Here is a 17,307-nt window from a genome sequence, read left to right on the forward strand (position 1 = left end):
AATTTTTCACAGTAGTCAAAAATGAGCCTAGACTCCTCCAACAAGACAAGCATGTGTTGTATATATATGATGCTGGTGTTAGTATAACCATAAAAAAAATGTGTATGAAAGTAAAGTAAAGTAAGTAGTACACTAGTAAAAAGGTAGTAGCAGTATTAATACATAGGATATCATACAGGCCATGGTTCAAGAAAAGTATAACGCAGCAAAGGAAGAGGTCCAGAGGGGTGCAGCTGTAAATCTGCCAGCAGACGTGGATTTCTATACATCTAGAACGATGAGATGGATAATGATCTCACCCGGGAAACTGTGTTATAGCGGCAGCCAGACGTCATCTCAGAAGATGAGCTCAGGAGAAAGCGAGAGATCAACAGCTGTCCACAGCCTGGACTTATAATTTGGTTTGATATTTTTGGGCTTTTTTGCCGTGTTAGAGGCATTCAAGAGGATTTGGATTTCCACTGTTTTCCTGTGGATTATAATTTTGAGAAGATTTGGATTTCTGCTATATTCCTGGGGGATTGAATTTCCAGGGGATGCTGCTCTCCTGTTGGATTATATCAGCACGGACCACAGAGATAAGAGTTTCTTATCTTATATGATGTGTCCGTTCTCTCCTCAACCTCTCGTCTCTCAAAGATCAGAACAAAATCAGCATTTTCTCAGAGCAGTTCATTAGATAAGTATAATTCAACTGATTTGATTATGTGATTATTATTATTAATATTAATATTATCATTTTCTTTTAACATATGGCATAGAAACGGAACATTTAACAGGGTTTCTTGAAAGTCTTCTCTTGTCTAATCATTTCCTAATAACATTTAAATTTACAATAATGGATTACACAGCAGTGGGAATAGATTTCATAACAGTAGGTCGATTATCTTGTTAATAATTTTACCTCTTCAGTACATACGACTCTGGATACTGTAGCTCCTGTGAAAAAGAGAGCCTCAAATCAGAAGTACCTGACTCCGTGGTATAATTCTCAAACACACACCGTAAAGCAGATAACTCGTAAGCTGGAGAGGAAATGGTGTGTCACAAATTTAGAAGATCATCATTTAGCCTGGAAAAATAGTTTGCTGCTCTATAAAAAAGCCCTCCATAAAGCCAGAACATCTCACAATTCATCATCAGTCTTCAATATGATCAACCTATCTCTAATAATTGGCTTTGTACCACAGGCAGTAGTTAAACTGTTACTTAAAAAGCATCTCTAGACCCAGCTGTCTTAGCTAATTATAGGCCAATCTCCAACCTTCCTTTCATATCAAAAATCCTTGAAAGAGTAGTTGTCAAACAGCTAACAGATCAGCTGCAGAGGAATGGCTTATTTGAAGAGTTTCAGTCAGGTTTCAGAGCTCATCACAGCACAGAAACAGCTTTAGTGAAGGTTACGAATGATCTTCTTATGGCCTCTGACAATGGACTCATCTCTGTGCTTGTCCTGCTAGACCTTAGTGCTGCGTTCGATACTGTTGATCATAATATCCTATTAGAGCGATTAGAACATGCTGTAGGTATTACAGGTACTGTGCTGCAGTGGTTTGTATCATATCTATCTAATAGACTCCAATTTGTACATGTAAATGGAGAGTCCTCTTCACACACTAAGGTCAATTATGGTGTTCCACAGGGTTCAGTGCTAGGACCAATTCTGTTTACATTATACATGCTTCCCTTAGGCAGCATCATTAGAAGACATAGCATAAATCTTCACTGCTATGCAGATGACACGCAGCTCTATCTATCCATGAAGCCAGGTAACACACACCAATTAGTTAAACTACAGGAATGTCTTAAAGACATAAAGACCTGGATGGCCGCTAACTTTCTGCTTCTTAATTCAGATAAAACTGAGGTTATTGTACTCGGCCCTGAAAATCTTAGAAATATGGCATCTAACCAGATTCTTACTCTGGATGGCATTACCTTGGCCTCCAGTAATGCTGTGAGAAACCTTGGAGTCATTTTTGACCAGGACATGTCCTTCAATGCACATATTAAACAAATATGTAAGACTGCTTTCTTCCATTTGCACAACATCTCTAAAATTAGAAATATCCTGTCTCAGAGTGACGCTGAAAAACTAGTTCATGCATTTATTACTTCCAGGCTGGACTACTGTAATTCTTTATTATCAGGATGTCCTAAAAACTCGCTGAAAAGTCTTCAGCTGATCCAAAATGCTGCAGCAAGAGTCCTGACAGGGACTAGAAAGAGAGAGCAGATTTCTCCTGTTTTGGCTTCCCTTCATTGGCTTCCTGTTAAATCCAGAATTGAATTCAAAATCCTGCTCCTCACATACAAGGTCTTAAATAATCAGGCCCCATCTTATCTTAATGACCTTGTAGTACCATATCACCCTATTAGAGCACTTCGCTCTCACACTGCAGGCTTACTTGTTGTTCCTAGAGTATTTAAAAGCCTTCAGTTTTCAGGCCCCTCTTCTGTGGAACCAGCTTCCAGTTTGGATTCAGGAGACAGACACTATCTCTACTTTCAAGATTAGGCTTCAAACTTTCCTTTTTGCTAAAGCATATAGTTAGGGCTGGACCAGGTGACCCTGAATCCTTCCTTAGTTATGCTACAATAGGGGTAGGCTGCTTCCCATGATGCATTGAGTATTTCTTCTTCAACCACCTTTCTTGCTCACTATGTGTTAATAGACCTCTCTGCATTGAATCATACTTGTTATTAATCTCTGGCTCTCTTCCACAGCATGTCTTCTGTCCTGTCTACCTGTCCCTGCGTGCTGGGTAATACTCATAGGATTCAGAAATCAGAACTTTTTAAACAGAGACAGCTCCAGACCTTCCAGTATTAGGGGTGCCTGGTTGAAATCAAACACCAGCCAGTCAATAATAGCAGGCCATGGCTTTCTTGAGTGGGAGGGTCATGACACATTTAACTTGCCAACTGAGGCCTGTAGATTCTGAGAGGTAGCTCTTGGGATTTTTGCAATTTGTCTGAGCATTGGACAGTCTGACCTTGGAGAGAATTTGCTCTGACATCCACTCTCGGGAAGATTTTTGCATTAAACATTTGCATGCTTAAGATCAGCAAGCTGACAGAACCTCTGCTATTATAGAGGTGGTCACACTGATGATCAGTTCAGCAACTGCATTGGATTCAGTGACTCAGTGACAATCACCTGTCCAGTAAACATTGTACCTGACTTTTATACACTTGTTCAAGCCTAAAACAGAACAAACAGAACAAGAACAAGAAAAAGGTGAACTGAAATGTTGAAGTAATTAAACTAGAAGCCAAATAGGAAAACCCCTTTGTAGGAAATGTCTGATGTTTTGCAGAAACATCAGACATTGTTGATTAGTGATAATGTGTTTTTACTCTCTATTTTGATATTGTAATTTCTGAATTGTGAAATAAATCAATAGTTTTCATGCAAGTGGCAGGGTGCTAGTTTAAGAAGAATAATAACTTGAAGTCTGTAGCTGTGTTAATGTTAGAATTGCATGTGGCAACAAAAGATGAAGTTTGTGGAAACAACATCCTTTTGACTTTGGCAAAGAGTTTTGTTTGATGGTGGACAAGGATTGGTTGTTTAACGCTTTAAACTAATAAAAAAACAAATTTACACAGTAACACGCCCGGTGTAGTGCAATACCTTCACTTTGTTTTTGGAAAAAAGCAGTTTGACAGCAGCTAACATGGTCAAAATGTTCTGAGTGTATTGTACTGTAGGTGCTAATAATCATCGGGGGTAAGGCCTGCAGTCATCTACTGCAGGTAACACGTCAACTGTGGACCATAAACTCTATTAACGCACTTCAAAGAAATATAAAAACGTCAGTGACAAGGTTACCCAGGGAAATTCTTATTTTAAACATCCAAAAGAAACATATAAAATGGTTTTACTAAATTCTCCCGAAACTGCCCTAAACAAGCTGCTTCGAAAAGAATGATCTAAGCAATTACATTTTTGTATTATGCATCATAGAAAACAGAGATGATATGGTCTTTGAGCCTAAAAATATTGATAGCATTCTTTTTTCCACATCAGCCAGGCCTAGTTCACTCTATATGAGATTTGGTAATTGGATGTAGACGAATAAACTGAGCCATCTGACAGGATTGTGGCGGAGCTTGAAAAGGCCTTCCTAAGCTAAGGTTATGGTCAATTTAATTTCCTACCTAATGAATAGAATAGAAAATGCAGCTGAGGTTTCAAAGGACAGCAATGTGATGGAAGGTAAGCAGCACTGATAATTCTTTCAAGCAATTGCTGTCTAACAAATTAAAGACATTTATTTCAACAATCAATTAAAAATATATTAAAACTGTAGGAAACTAAAACATTACACAATGCTGCTTTCAACATCGTTGTTTCATGTTCTTATTAAGTTTTTGTTTGTTTTGGTCAAGAAATACGAATACAGAAATCTGTAGACATTTCTCAAGGTGTGTTGCTGTTGCTAAAATTCATCTTGTGCCTTTGCTGTGATGTTTTCAGCACATCAACTACTTTGGAGTGGATTTCTGAACACCTAAGTCTTTAGACATGTTCAGATTTGTGCATTTCTATTATTCAATTCAGTGTTATTCATATAGAGCCAAATCACAACAACAGTTGCCTCAAGAAGCTTTTATCATTGTGTGCAGGTGGATGATGACCCAAATGCAGACTCTAAAGACAGACTGAATAAACAAAGAGCTCACCTTTAATGGTGGTAAAACAAATCCAAAGACCCAGAAAACCAAACACACAATTAAAGTACCAGCAACAAACAACAGACATCACATCGACAGAACGCTGATAAACTGAGGCTACTTAAACGCACAAGGTAAGGAGGGAAGCGCAGACAGCTGTGGGCAAACTAATACAGGCGTCGATGATCGACACAATGAGGCAAGGAAGGAAGTAAAGCTAAACACTAGAGGTAAAACACTATCAAAATAAAATCGGAACTAGAGACAGGAAATGCAAGAGGAGCAGAAAAACCAAAAGTGATAAAACTGAATGAGAATGATAACTTTAACTATGACAAAATTCAATTATAAGAAGAACTCGAGTAAGCATTATAGTGAAAATGCAACGTGAATGTGAAAATTTGAAGATTTTGCCTGAAATGCTTAAAAATATGTAAAATATACAAAAGTGAACTTGGTGAATACGCGTAAATATCAGCCAGCTTACGTGTGAAAAAGCAAGAGTACCAAAAACTAAAAATGTGCTCAATAAAGCCCAAAAAGTACCTAAAAAAAGTACCTAAAATAAGTATCTAAACTTAATTTGCTGAAATTTTTTCTAGACAAAAAAAAGCGAAACTTGGAGCTGAAGCTCATCAAAATGAAGAAGTGCTCAGATCAACGCAGTACGAGAGAAAAAGACCTGAAATAAGCTCAATGTGAATCGATAAATTCTGAGCCGGCAGTTTCAAAGTCGGATCGAAAAAATTCTTTTACCGTGAATGACGGCAACTTCCAGTCCACAAAATACTCAACTTTCATGTTAATAGTTTATTATATGGACGTGGTGACAGTGTAATGACAGCCTGCCACTTTGGTTTTCAGCTGAAATTTGGGAGCTGTTTTAACATTGTCCTCTATGGCGAACGGAGGAGGCTCTGCTTTGGTGACAGGAACTGTAAATCCTGTCTCAGTGAGAATAACACTGGATGAAAGAGGACAATGATGGCTACATTTTGATGTATAGATAACACATATAGGGCAAAATAACTTTGTATATAGTTTTCTACAGAAATAGCTTTTGTTGATTCCTGATGACCTAATAGAGACATGACTGCTATTTTCAGGTTTTAAAAAAAGCAAGTATATTTATAATATAAAATGTTTATGGTTTCATATATACAATCTTCTTTTCAAAAGTACAACAAGCTAATTGCACAAATTAGATCTTAAGTTCAAAGAAAACAGTTAATCTGTAACTTAATCTAAGCAAACCCTTTAATGCTGCCAGGATGTTGTCACCATCCTTATTAAATGATTGTACATCTATGTTTGCAGATCCACAAGCATTTTAAACCTCTGAAGATCGTTAGTCATAATTAGTAGGTTTTAGCAGCCCTGCTGCTAACATTAAAGCAAAAGAAAGCAAATATATCAACAAAGTTCTGTCAGATATTCACTTTATAAATAATATCAAGGTGCTTTCAAAGCACCACAGCACATAGTAATCAGTACGTCCCTTTATTCATTAATGGCAGCTATTCTGTTGAGAAATTCTCCATGAAAACTGCATTACATGATTTAAATTTAAATTAAGGAGATGTCCAATGAGTGTTTGTTTTACCTCCTAAATCTCATTTTATGGTCCTTTCTGACCATAAAATGAGAGCACATATGTAAAACTATCACCTGCAATAGGAATAATATAAGACATTGATTTAAAATTAGTCATTGTAATAGTTTTTTTTAATTACTGAACATAAAACTTTTGACTAGGGTATTAAATACATAATGAAATAGTTGTGGTAAAAATGCATTCTGAAGCTATATATATAACCAAGCCTGAAGACACATTCCAAATTTCCTCTGTCTCTGTATTTGTTTCATGATCTTATTTTTTCCAGGATGCATTCAAATTCATCAACATACAGGTAACAAAGTCCCTCTCTTATCCTTCTAGTGTTGCACTTCATGTGGAGATACTGCAAGAGGTTTTCCAGAAGATCTGAATTGCTCCAGCAGAACAAACTAAATCACAGACATTACAGACGGGGCCGTTTGTATCCATGCACTTATTTAAGTTGTGCATCTTGATTCAAGACCTGGAATGTCTTACTGAGCCATTTATCAAGAAATCATCCAATCCAACAACCAGTTACCAAAGACCTAACCAGAGTCACATGCTGCATTTGTGATTATAATCAACTTTCCAATGAGAGAGAATTTTTTTCAACATATATTTCAACATCTGAAGAATAAGGAAACTGTCACATGTTTATTCAAGGACTGTGCTTATAAAACAAATATTTATGAAAACTTCAAAAGTCATAAATACAAAAAAACATTTTGACACTTGCAATGCATTTAAGCCTGGGATTAGTAAAAAGAAACAATTACACTTTGTGGAAACAGAGGCTGAAGTACAAAATGGGAACTTACAGGACTCTACTGAAATCACAAGGATGTCCAGAGTTGTCTGTGAACTCGGTTAAATCCAAAGCTAGTGCTTCTGTTTTTCCTGCAGCAAAAATAAAGAAGCCAAGATGAGCTGAAGCCAACTTTTATCCATCCTTTCCTTTGGGAGAAACACAAGAAGGAATGGAAAAGGAGACTTGAACTCTTGACAGCAATCAAAAGGAGAAACAATGACACTGCAGACAAAAATGGCTCGTACATTTGCCTACAGGCGTCAGGAGGTGGTGAATGAAGAACCTGGCATAGAGGATTTCAAGGACAGATGGTCTGCACTGTTCCAACATGAAGAGGTAGCAATGCAGATTGAAGTTAAATGTCAATGTTTTTTCATTTTTGGGAATGATTGGTCAGTATTTACTTTTTGAATCAATTTCTTTGTAAATAGTAAATGTATTTTAAAATATTTTTTTTGTTCAGATGATTTTTTTTTCCCCAGCACACTTTCATGGCCCAGTTAGACGGGTGATCAGAGTCATCCAGGCCAAAGGAGGAGCAACACGTTCAAAAATGGCTTTCATCATGAAAAGGTGTGCATATCATCATTGGGGGTACTGAATGAACTAAGCTATGACTATAGGATAACTAGTTACTTTCAGATTACTTTTTTAAAAAATTATCAATAACGATCAATATTGAGCGGTGTGGTGATTAGCATTGTTGCCTCACAGCAAGAAGGTCCTGGGTTTGATTCAACCACCTAGTCAGGTCTTTTCTGTGTGGTGCTTGCATGTTACTGGACAATTGACTCAAAGGCTATTTCGTAGGCAGGTTTGGGCAATTCTTTTGTTATGTCATTATCAATTAAGGAGAGAAAAACCCTGGAGTTGATTTGAGGTGTGGTGCTTGCGTTTTGAAGATTTTATTGTGAACAGACAACGTGCAGTTTTAAGGAGCTCTCCATGCAGGTGAAATAAGCTATCGTTAAACTGTGAAAACAGAAAAAAGCGCATCAGAGAAACTGCTACAATATTAGGACTGACAAAATTTACAGTTTGGTACATCCTGAGAAAGAAAGAAAGCACTGGTGAACTCAGCAACGCAGAAAAACCCTTGGCCATCCACAGAAGACAACAGGTAAAGCCAACCAAGTGAAAGGCTCTCTCCAGGAGGTAGACATATAGATATCCAAGTGACGTCTACCATAAAGAGAAGACTGCATGAAAGTAAATATAGAGGGTTCACTGCAAGGTGCAAGCCACTCATCAGCCTCAAGAACAGAAAGGCAAGACTGGACTTTGCTTAAATTTTTTTTAAAAACAGTTCTGGACAAACATTCTTTGGTCAGATGAAACCAAGATCAACCTCTACGAGAATGATGGCAAGAGAAAAGTATGAAGAAGGTGTGGAACAGCTCATGAATTCTGAGGTGTTCAGAGACTGTCTGCTTAAATCCAGCTAAATGCAGTTAGATTGATTAGGCAGTGTTTCATAATACAGATGGGCAATGAGCCAAAACATACAGCCAAAGCAACCCAGGAGTTTATTAATGCAAAGTAGTGTAATATTGTTAAAAGGCCAAGTCAGTCACCTGATCCTAACCCAACTGAGCTGCATTTCACTTGTTGAAGACTAAACTTTGCACAGAAAGGCCCAGAAAAACAAACAGCAACTGAAACCCGCTGCAGTAAAGGCCTGGCAGAGCATTAAAAAGGAAGAAACCCAGCATCTGTGTTCATCCAGTAGTTCAAGACTTCAGGCTGTCATTGCCAGCAAAGGATTTTCAACCAACTGAACCAATGAACCTTTTATTTTCAGTTAGGTAATTTGTCCAGTTACTTTTGAGCCCTTGAAATGAAGGGGTTGGGTTTAAAAAAATACTTCAGTTCCTCACATTTTTATGCAATATTTTGTTCAACCCACTGAATAAAGCTGAAAGCCTGCACTTCGACTGCATGTAAGTTGTTTCACTTAAAATTCATTGTGGTTATGCACAGAACCAAAATGAGAAAAAATTGTTCTCTGTCCAAATATTTATGGACCTAACTGTTGATTAAATTTCATGTCAGAGCATGTTGTTCTGTTTGGTTAGCAGCTGCCACAAAATGGCCAGTAACTAACCCCCGCGGAGACTGTTGACTGTCAGAAAATGAAGAGGATTGCTTTACATTGAGCAAGTCTTGCTGTGCTCTGCTGGATTTAGTATAATCCACTATAATGCTTCCAGCACCCAGTGTCTGTGATGACGGAAACTGGCAGAGCTGTTTAGCTTGAAGTCGGCAACTTCTTATGAATGCTAAATCCACAGAAAAAGTAACTACACACTAAGATGTAGAGGATAATTAAGTGCCTCTCTAATGTGACTGAGCAGTACTCTCCACATGTACAGTCAAAATAGTACATTATGCAACAGCAGAATTAAAACCCTTTCCCCCCCTCAGTCCCTGTGTACCAGTGGGTCACAGCATGAACTCTGCTCTTACTTGTCTCACAGACCAGACAAGGTCATTATTCATTACCAGCAACATAGTTGTTCTAATTGTTTGTCTCCAGGCTTTTATTTAAAAAAAAAAAAAAAAAAAAACCTTGAAATTTCAGTAGTGGCAAAAATTCCCCCAAAATCCTATTGCCTTAAATAGAGACTAAATGGAGACTAACCATCAGCAAACTACCATATTATTTTGGACTAAGAGTAGAAAATATATTTGTAATTGCTACATGTTAATGCCCATCCAAAGCCTGCTTACAATCCATGTCATGCCAGCAGAACTACTGAAAACAACAACTGCAAAAGGAAAAACAAACAAGTGAAACTAAATTTGGTGATGTCTTGTGTTTGCTGTGTGTGTATTTTTTATCTATACATGTAACCTGTAACTGTAGCTCAGGAGGTAGAGCAGGTCATCTACTGATCGGAAGGTTGGTGGTTCGATCCCTGTTTTAGCTCCCCCTGGTCCGCATTCCAAATATCCTTCTGCAAGTTGCTCTCCGATGCATCCATCGGTGTGTGAATGGTAGTTGGCAAGTACGTAAAAGCATAGAAGACTGTGAATGTGGCATGTTGAGCACTCCGGGAGAGTAGAAGAGCGATTTAAGGATCAGTCCATTTACCATAACAAAACATTAATGAACATCTTCCTTGACTGGTCACATTTCTTTATTTTGTTCAGTTTACACTTTTTCTTTGGTCTTTTCTTCATTTTCATGTCCCCTAGTATACAGTCTAAAAGACCTAAAAGAAAAAAGAATCCATGTATGTACCAAATCTAAAATGTCAAAAATAAATGTGACAGAAATTCACCCACTTGCTTAACCACTTTCCACTGGAGCTGATAGCTCTCCAAACTGACAGGACAGGACACGGCACTAGTCCATCTCAGGGATAAATGTGACAGAAATTGATATTTGTAATTTAATTTTCTTCAAGTATTTTACTTTTTAAATTAGTTAATTACTTTTCCATTTAGTTTGAACTATTTTTTTGTTTATTTTATTTAATTTTTCCATTATTTACTTCCTGAACTTTTTAAAAATTGTTTCTCTATACAACTCTTTTCTGCTTCTCTATGCAAATGATGAATCTGTTATTTCAAGAGTGGCGTGGGGTTGAATTTCTCACTTTTGGATAAAATAAGACTTATAGCTCCTAGAATAGTACACACATGCAAATCACAGTTTTACAGCCTTCATTGTAAAAAGCTGCATGGGATAAAACTGAGTTCATTTAAATTCTTCATATTTACAGCAATCTTATTCTTACTCTGTAACATCATGTTTGTGCTGGTTGACCTGTGAGGACCACATATCGGTAAATAAACAGCTGCTTTCAAACTTGGTTTAAAGACCTATATTAGAAATAACTGGAAAATTTAAAAAATTGCAGATGAATTAAAAAGCTTGAGCATATTATGTGACATGCAAAACTGTCAGTGGTGCATCGTAGTGTCATACTATGGAGATGTTTTTCAGCAGTAGGACGTGGGAGACTAGTCAGGGTCAAAGGAGAGCTGTACAATCAAGTTGTAAAAACCTCTCACAAAAGATCAGCAGAAACAGGATGCACCCGAGTGTCATGACAAAGGCTGTACATGTTTCTATGTTTTTTTATTTTTTAGAACGAATTTCAAGCAAACTTTTTTTTCACCTTGTCATTGCACGGTATTGTATGTAGAATTTTGAGGTAAAAAAATTAATTGAATCCATTTTGGAATGAGGCTGCAACATAACACAAATGTGGAACAAGTGAAGCGCTGTGGAAACTTTTGGGATGCACTGTATCTATTGTGGCTTCCATCACAAGCTGGTGAAAAGAGCCTCCTCTCCAAGAAAGCCTTTGCATGCCCTCAGCAAACACAAACCACACACTGGTTCCATTTTTCAAAGCATGTGTCAATTTGCCAGGTCACAGCAACCCCTGAAACCTCAGTGACCTATCCTGTCCTGCACTCGTACGACGCTGCTCTCTTTCTCTCCCTTCACGTGGGAGCTCTCCATCTGTTTTGTCTATAATGTGTTACTCGTGCATTTGCCCTAAGGACAGAATTCATGATGCTTTGTAATGGCCAGCCCCATCGCCCTCCCTCCTGTCCACTCTAAAGTGCCCACTAGGCAGAACCACTTAAAAATGTTTCATGTTGCTTTTCTTCCTGCTTGCTCGGCCTTTGTTGCACGATGAATAGGATGCTGAGAGCCGATGGGCTGCTGGCCTTAATGGTCTCTCCTTTTTACCTCCACCTTATGAGCTATTTGAATTGCATGGCTGATGTTTTGCCATTGCCTCATCCTGAGAGAACAGAGCTCAAACTCTTTGACAAATTCTCTCCATAATTCATAGCTTCCCCCTACACCCACACACAAACCTTTTAGCAATCAACCAGTTATTCTAATACCATATATAACACTACTTGCTATTACATTTTCCTGCATCTTTTTTCTAATAACCAGCATAAGAAGCTCAGGCCACAAGAGCTGGAACTCCAATATGACATGTCCTTGAGAAACAACAGCTAGCGTTCTCCCATTTATCAGCACTGATTACATGTATTGATCTGACAGAATATGTAGGATTCCCTAGAGAAAGGGGTCAGCAAACTGGAAAATCAGCTGCTGCTGCTGCTGTTGCTTCAGCACAGTATCGTGGTCTGTCCACAGTAAGATGGAAAGATCACATCAGATGCCAACGACCAGCAGCTCTTAGGTGAAAGTCAGCATTTAACAGGCTCCTGCTGCCAAATTTATTACCTAGTAAATACACAACAGTAATTCAGTGACATGGCGCCATCCCACCAATAATCTCGCTGATTTATCTGGTCATGTTTAAGAGTCTAATAATGTTAGTATACAAAATAAAGTAACAGGAAACTGGCTTTCTGCTGGCATGAAAGAAAAGGACAACACTGCCTAGTTTATGAATTTTTACAAGACATTTGTGCATAAACTCGAACTTTCTTCCTGCCCAAACCGTTTATCTTTTTCAAATATTGCTTGACGTGCTAGATGATGTAAATGTATTTTCTCCCTTTCTCAAAATGAGCATGAATATAAAAAGCATTTTGTGCCAAAATAGGAATGGAAATGGAAAGTCTGGTTTAATGTGCTAGTAGACTGACAAACAGTACTTTCAACACTATGCACATACATCATTGAATTTCAGGGACAAGAAAAAAAAATCTTCCACTTGTCCCACAAAAGCCCAGAGGAACAGCACACTGCTTCCTCTGATTTTCCTGCTGTATACTCTGTACCGAATCAGGTATTTAATGGCTGTGATTGTGATTGCAAGGCGCAGCGGACTATTTGGTTTGTATGCATGGGAGGATATCTGGCCTACAGGAACTATTTTCTACTGGCGACACACTTCAGTACCCTCAACAGCCTGTTATTCTTTAAACACTGGAATTATGTTTACCATTTAGGGACTAAAACACAAGTGCAGCAGTGTTGAGGGACTATTAAGATGCGGCCTATGGAGGAGTCAAAGTGTTGTTTGACATGAGCTGAAGAACAGATTCTCAATCAGTGACTCCTATTAATACAGCTGCAAGCAGTCATCTGCTCTGTTGTTCTGTGTTCTTTTGTGATCTCCTGGATGAGTTGTCAATCACAGAGTAGCCATGGTAGACCAGCAGCTCCTGGCAAGGTTCCCCACTGCTCCAAGATTTCTAAATTTGTGGATGATGGCTCTCATCATAGTCAGTGACTTTCTTTCTTAGTCGATTCTTTAGATTGTAGCAAGAGTTGCTTTTAGCAACCTTTTAGCCTACTTCACTTTGTCAGACAGGTTTTAAGTGATTTCTTGATTCAGCTGGTCTGGCAGTAATCGGGTGTGGGTGTTACTGGTGAAAGTGAGCTCAGCGTTCCAAAACTTACTTCCAATACTTTTTCACATAAGGTCAGGTAGGTTTGGATAGCTTTTTTTTCCTTAATAAATTAAAACACAATTCAGAATCTGCACTTTATTTCTTACTTGAGTTATCTTTGTTTAGTAATAACATTTCTTTGATGCTGTGAAACATTTAGGTATGACAAATATCCAAAAAATCCCAAAAGAGATAAGGAAGGGGGAAATACTTTTCATAGTACAGTAAATACCACTATAATGGTTTGGCTTTACTTAAAACAGGTTTGGTTTTGAACCATCTCTTCCAAAGTATTTCAAAAAACTATAAAATAATCAACCCACAACAGCCTTCAAACTAACGTTCATCACATTATTTGAACTTTAGAATAATCTTTAATCTAAATAGAAAAAATTAGATGTTTTGTAAAAGCACATCAGAGTTCACATTATATGATGACTGCATTAGATAGATAGATAGATATCATTTTAAATCAAACATGTAAATATAACAGAAATAATAAGAGAAAAGAAAAACTTCAAAACATCAAGTTTTCATGAAAATATCTATATCTACACAAGGTTCGTGCTCGAAGAGGATTGGGATGAAGTTTTTCTGTTCCTACCCCCTTATTTCACATTCCATTATTTACAAGTCAATATTCAGAATTTGGAAACTGAAATCAGAGGATCGGAAATCCGTATGTACTGTTACTACACAGCTGCAAGTATTAGTTAATGTGGAAAAATGTGTTACATCTGCCAAGCTAAACATATCATCATACAATGTAAAGCGCCTTCAGCCAACTGTTGTTGGCGCTGAAACTGAATTCAAGTGAAGTGAATTGATTTCAGAAGTACCTGCTTGATGAGCAACAAAAAGGAATTATTTTGTGTTTGTTTGGGGGGGGGGGACTTGATAAATGAATTTTGTCAAGCTTTGCACTGGAAAAATGTATTCTATGAAAAGATAAACAAGACCTCGGGGCATTTTTTTTATTTGTGTTTTATTTGAATCTAACAGAAAACCCATGAGGGTTTTTTATCATTATTATTTTTATTTAAAGTGCACTTTTTTCTTTTGACAATGTGGATTGACAGGTGTTTGATATAATAAGAAGGCTGTTTTCTCTTTGCTCATATATTTTTCTTATACTATTTTTTTTATCTTAAATTTTTGTTATTTCTTTTTAAAATTCAGCGTTGCGTGAATTGATCATTTAAATCGCAAATTTCAGAACATTATCTAGCCCGAAGACAACTGGGACTACATCTGTACATCACACTGCTCTCTTCTTTCTGTCAAACATTGATGCAACTCACAAGCCATGTGCTCCTGACACTGAGGTCTATAAGTGAGCCTGCAGCCACCTAACATCGCTCTCATTTACTTTGTTTTTCTTAGATAAATGCATTTTGGATTTCTTACAACCTTATCATCTTGCCAAAGGAGTGCTAGTGGTACAGCCCTGACCTGCACATGGTTCTGAGAACTTATGGTCTTGAACTGTCGATGCCACCCACACAGCCTCATCTTAAAAAGTAAAACTCATTTAATTAAAGTAAGAGCCCAGGAGTCGTCAAAAGCTGCATTACTATTATTGCAAGGGCATGTTTGTGACAAATGCCAACCGTGACATATTGCATAGCACTACAGCTGCGCAATAAATGTTAACTACTTGAAAGCAGAACACAAAACAGAAATTGAAAAGCGTCTCTCTTAAGAACTTGCATTTTCTTTGTGAGGCTCTAAATTGACATATATCACTCTCTCTACTGACTTTGAACTTTACATCGTCACCGAATGCAAATATTCTATTTATTTCAACCAGTGGATGTAACGTTCAAAGACACGCAACCTCCGCATACACAATGGAAAGCCTCGTGGACCACCTCCAGGTTTATGTGTCTTGCTCAAGATCGCCATCTAGCGCTGACAGCTCGTTAAACTCTGCCTGCTGTGACTCCTCAGGCGGATTCGGTGGATATACTACAACAGCAATAATCATTCTGTTGCCCAATTATCATCCTAATTAATAAAACTTAACAGTTTCATCTCTTTCATAAAAGAGTCTGGACTGCTGAGGACTGTCTCAGTGCACAGTCACACCCTTTTAACACCAACAGGAGCTGACTGCAATAGCAATTGATCAATCAGCTGCTTAATTTTTGAACTACATCCACATGTAAAAGAGTCGACTGTGTTCCTGTTAGGGGATCTGAAGTTTAGCCGTGGAGCTTGTAAACTGAACAGAAAAGTGGGGAGATTAACAAAGAGCCAACTTGCGGTAAACAGGGCCAAACCGTACAGTGACGGGACAGCAGAACAGCTCAAAAATTAGTTATGAAACTAACTTTTGGGGGAAGCCAGCCTCATATTATCGCCAGAAAGACAACAGTTATTAAATCATTAAATCGCAAGAAATAGCAAGAGGTTATTGTGCTTATATGGTTCAAAATCTGGTTCAAAAGTGCTCATGTAGCATATATATATATACATAGAGAGAGAGAGAGAGAGAGAGAGATTATTAATATTAGGAAATATAATTACAAACTGCTTCCTGCGGAATAGTGATTTTTCGATATCCCCCTTAAACGAATAACTGTGCGTGTAGAAAAACAATGATAACATCATTTTTAGTGCTTACCTTTAGCGGGGATGCGTCATTTTACAACAGACTTTTTCAAACGATGCCGGTCCATAAACACGAGTTAAGTCCTCAGCATCTGTGTCGGAGCACTTCTCAACTTGAGCGCAGAATCTGTGCTGGTGCTCTACTGCAGCTCCTCTCCACAGCACAGCCAAAGAGCAGCAGAGGCAGCAAGAGGAATGACCCACTTCGCCTGCTACTTTGCATTGCTTAACAACCACTTCCTCCGCTGTTTAACAACACACATTGGATCAACTTCAAATATTCATTTTGAGCTGCTACTCTTTTCTTTCTTATATATGAGCTGGAGGAGGTGGCTGGGGAGAGGGAGGTCTGGGCTTCTCTGCTTAGGCTGCTGCCCCCGCGACCCGACCTCGGATAAAGCGGATGAGGATGGATGGATGGTCTATAGTTATCTAAATATTTACTATTAGCTCATAATAACAAGTGTTTCTAGCAAAAGTAGCAATAAAACAGTATGAAAACACCTCGTTACAAACAGAAGTTGAAGGTATTTCCCTTCTTTGTCAGGGTCATTACTCCAAAAAGTAAAGAAAAGTAAAGTAAAAAAATATACCTGACCTCTACCCACTTTGTTTCCAGCAATGCCCCAGGTCAAACCAAGTTTTGGTGGACCAGGGTCTGGTGGAAAGCCCGAGTCTACCAATGCCTGGCCTATTACTGGTACACAGTACGTCTCTGCCAGACCACTTGAGGGTGTCCCACTTCCATTACCCAGTTATCCCAGAAAACACATGCTGACTGCCTACACCTTGAACACACATGGTCTGGTGCTTCTGTTGCCCCCCAGCGTCTGCAGCCACTCTGACCTGTGGAGACATTGCAGAAGACAAGGGATGAAGGGATTAGCAGATAAATAACTGAGAGAAAAGGAGCATCATACCAACAGTAAAATATCGCTACATCTGTCACTACAATCATCTTCCTCTGCTTGTCCACCACTACTATGTTCGGTTGGTTTGTCTGTCGGTATCTGGAAGTCCCACAGGATCTTAGCTTGGTCATTCTCGACCACCTTTGGGGGCATCTCCAATTTTGACCTCAGGACTTTCAGGCCATACTTGGCACAGATGTTCCTGTATACCATGATTATGGCGTTCCAAGTATGGCCTGCCTGCTAGCATCCTGCAGCCTGCTGTTATCTGCTGGATTGACTCTGTACACAGCCTGCACCTGGGGTCTTTGCCTGGTGTGATAAACCCCAGCCTCTATGGATCTTGTACTTAG

General features: G+C 38.4%; 1 long non-coding RNA gene across 1 annotated transcript in view; it reads right to left on the reverse strand.

Moving 5' to 3' along the window:
* Positions 1-16,280, reverse strand: part of LOC112847681 (uncharacterized) — a 43,138-nt gene extending 26,858 nt beyond the window's left edge. Inside the window, exon 1 of the long non-coding RNA XR_003221390.1 lies at positions 16,057-16,280. This is a non-coding gene — a long non-coding RNA (uncharacterized LOC112847681). The remainder of the gene's footprint in view (positions 1-16,056) is intronic.
* Between the last annotated feature and the right edge of the window lie 1,027 nt (positions 16,281-17,307).

Source organism: Oreochromis niloticus, linkage group LG1 (genome assembly GCF_001858045.2).
Source record: "Oreochromis niloticus isolate F11D_XX linkage group LG1, O_niloticus_UMD_NMBU, whole genome shotgun sequence".
Lineage (NCBI taxonomy): Eukaryota > Metazoa > Chordata > Actinopteri > Cichliformes > Cichlidae > Oreochromis > Oreochromis niloticus.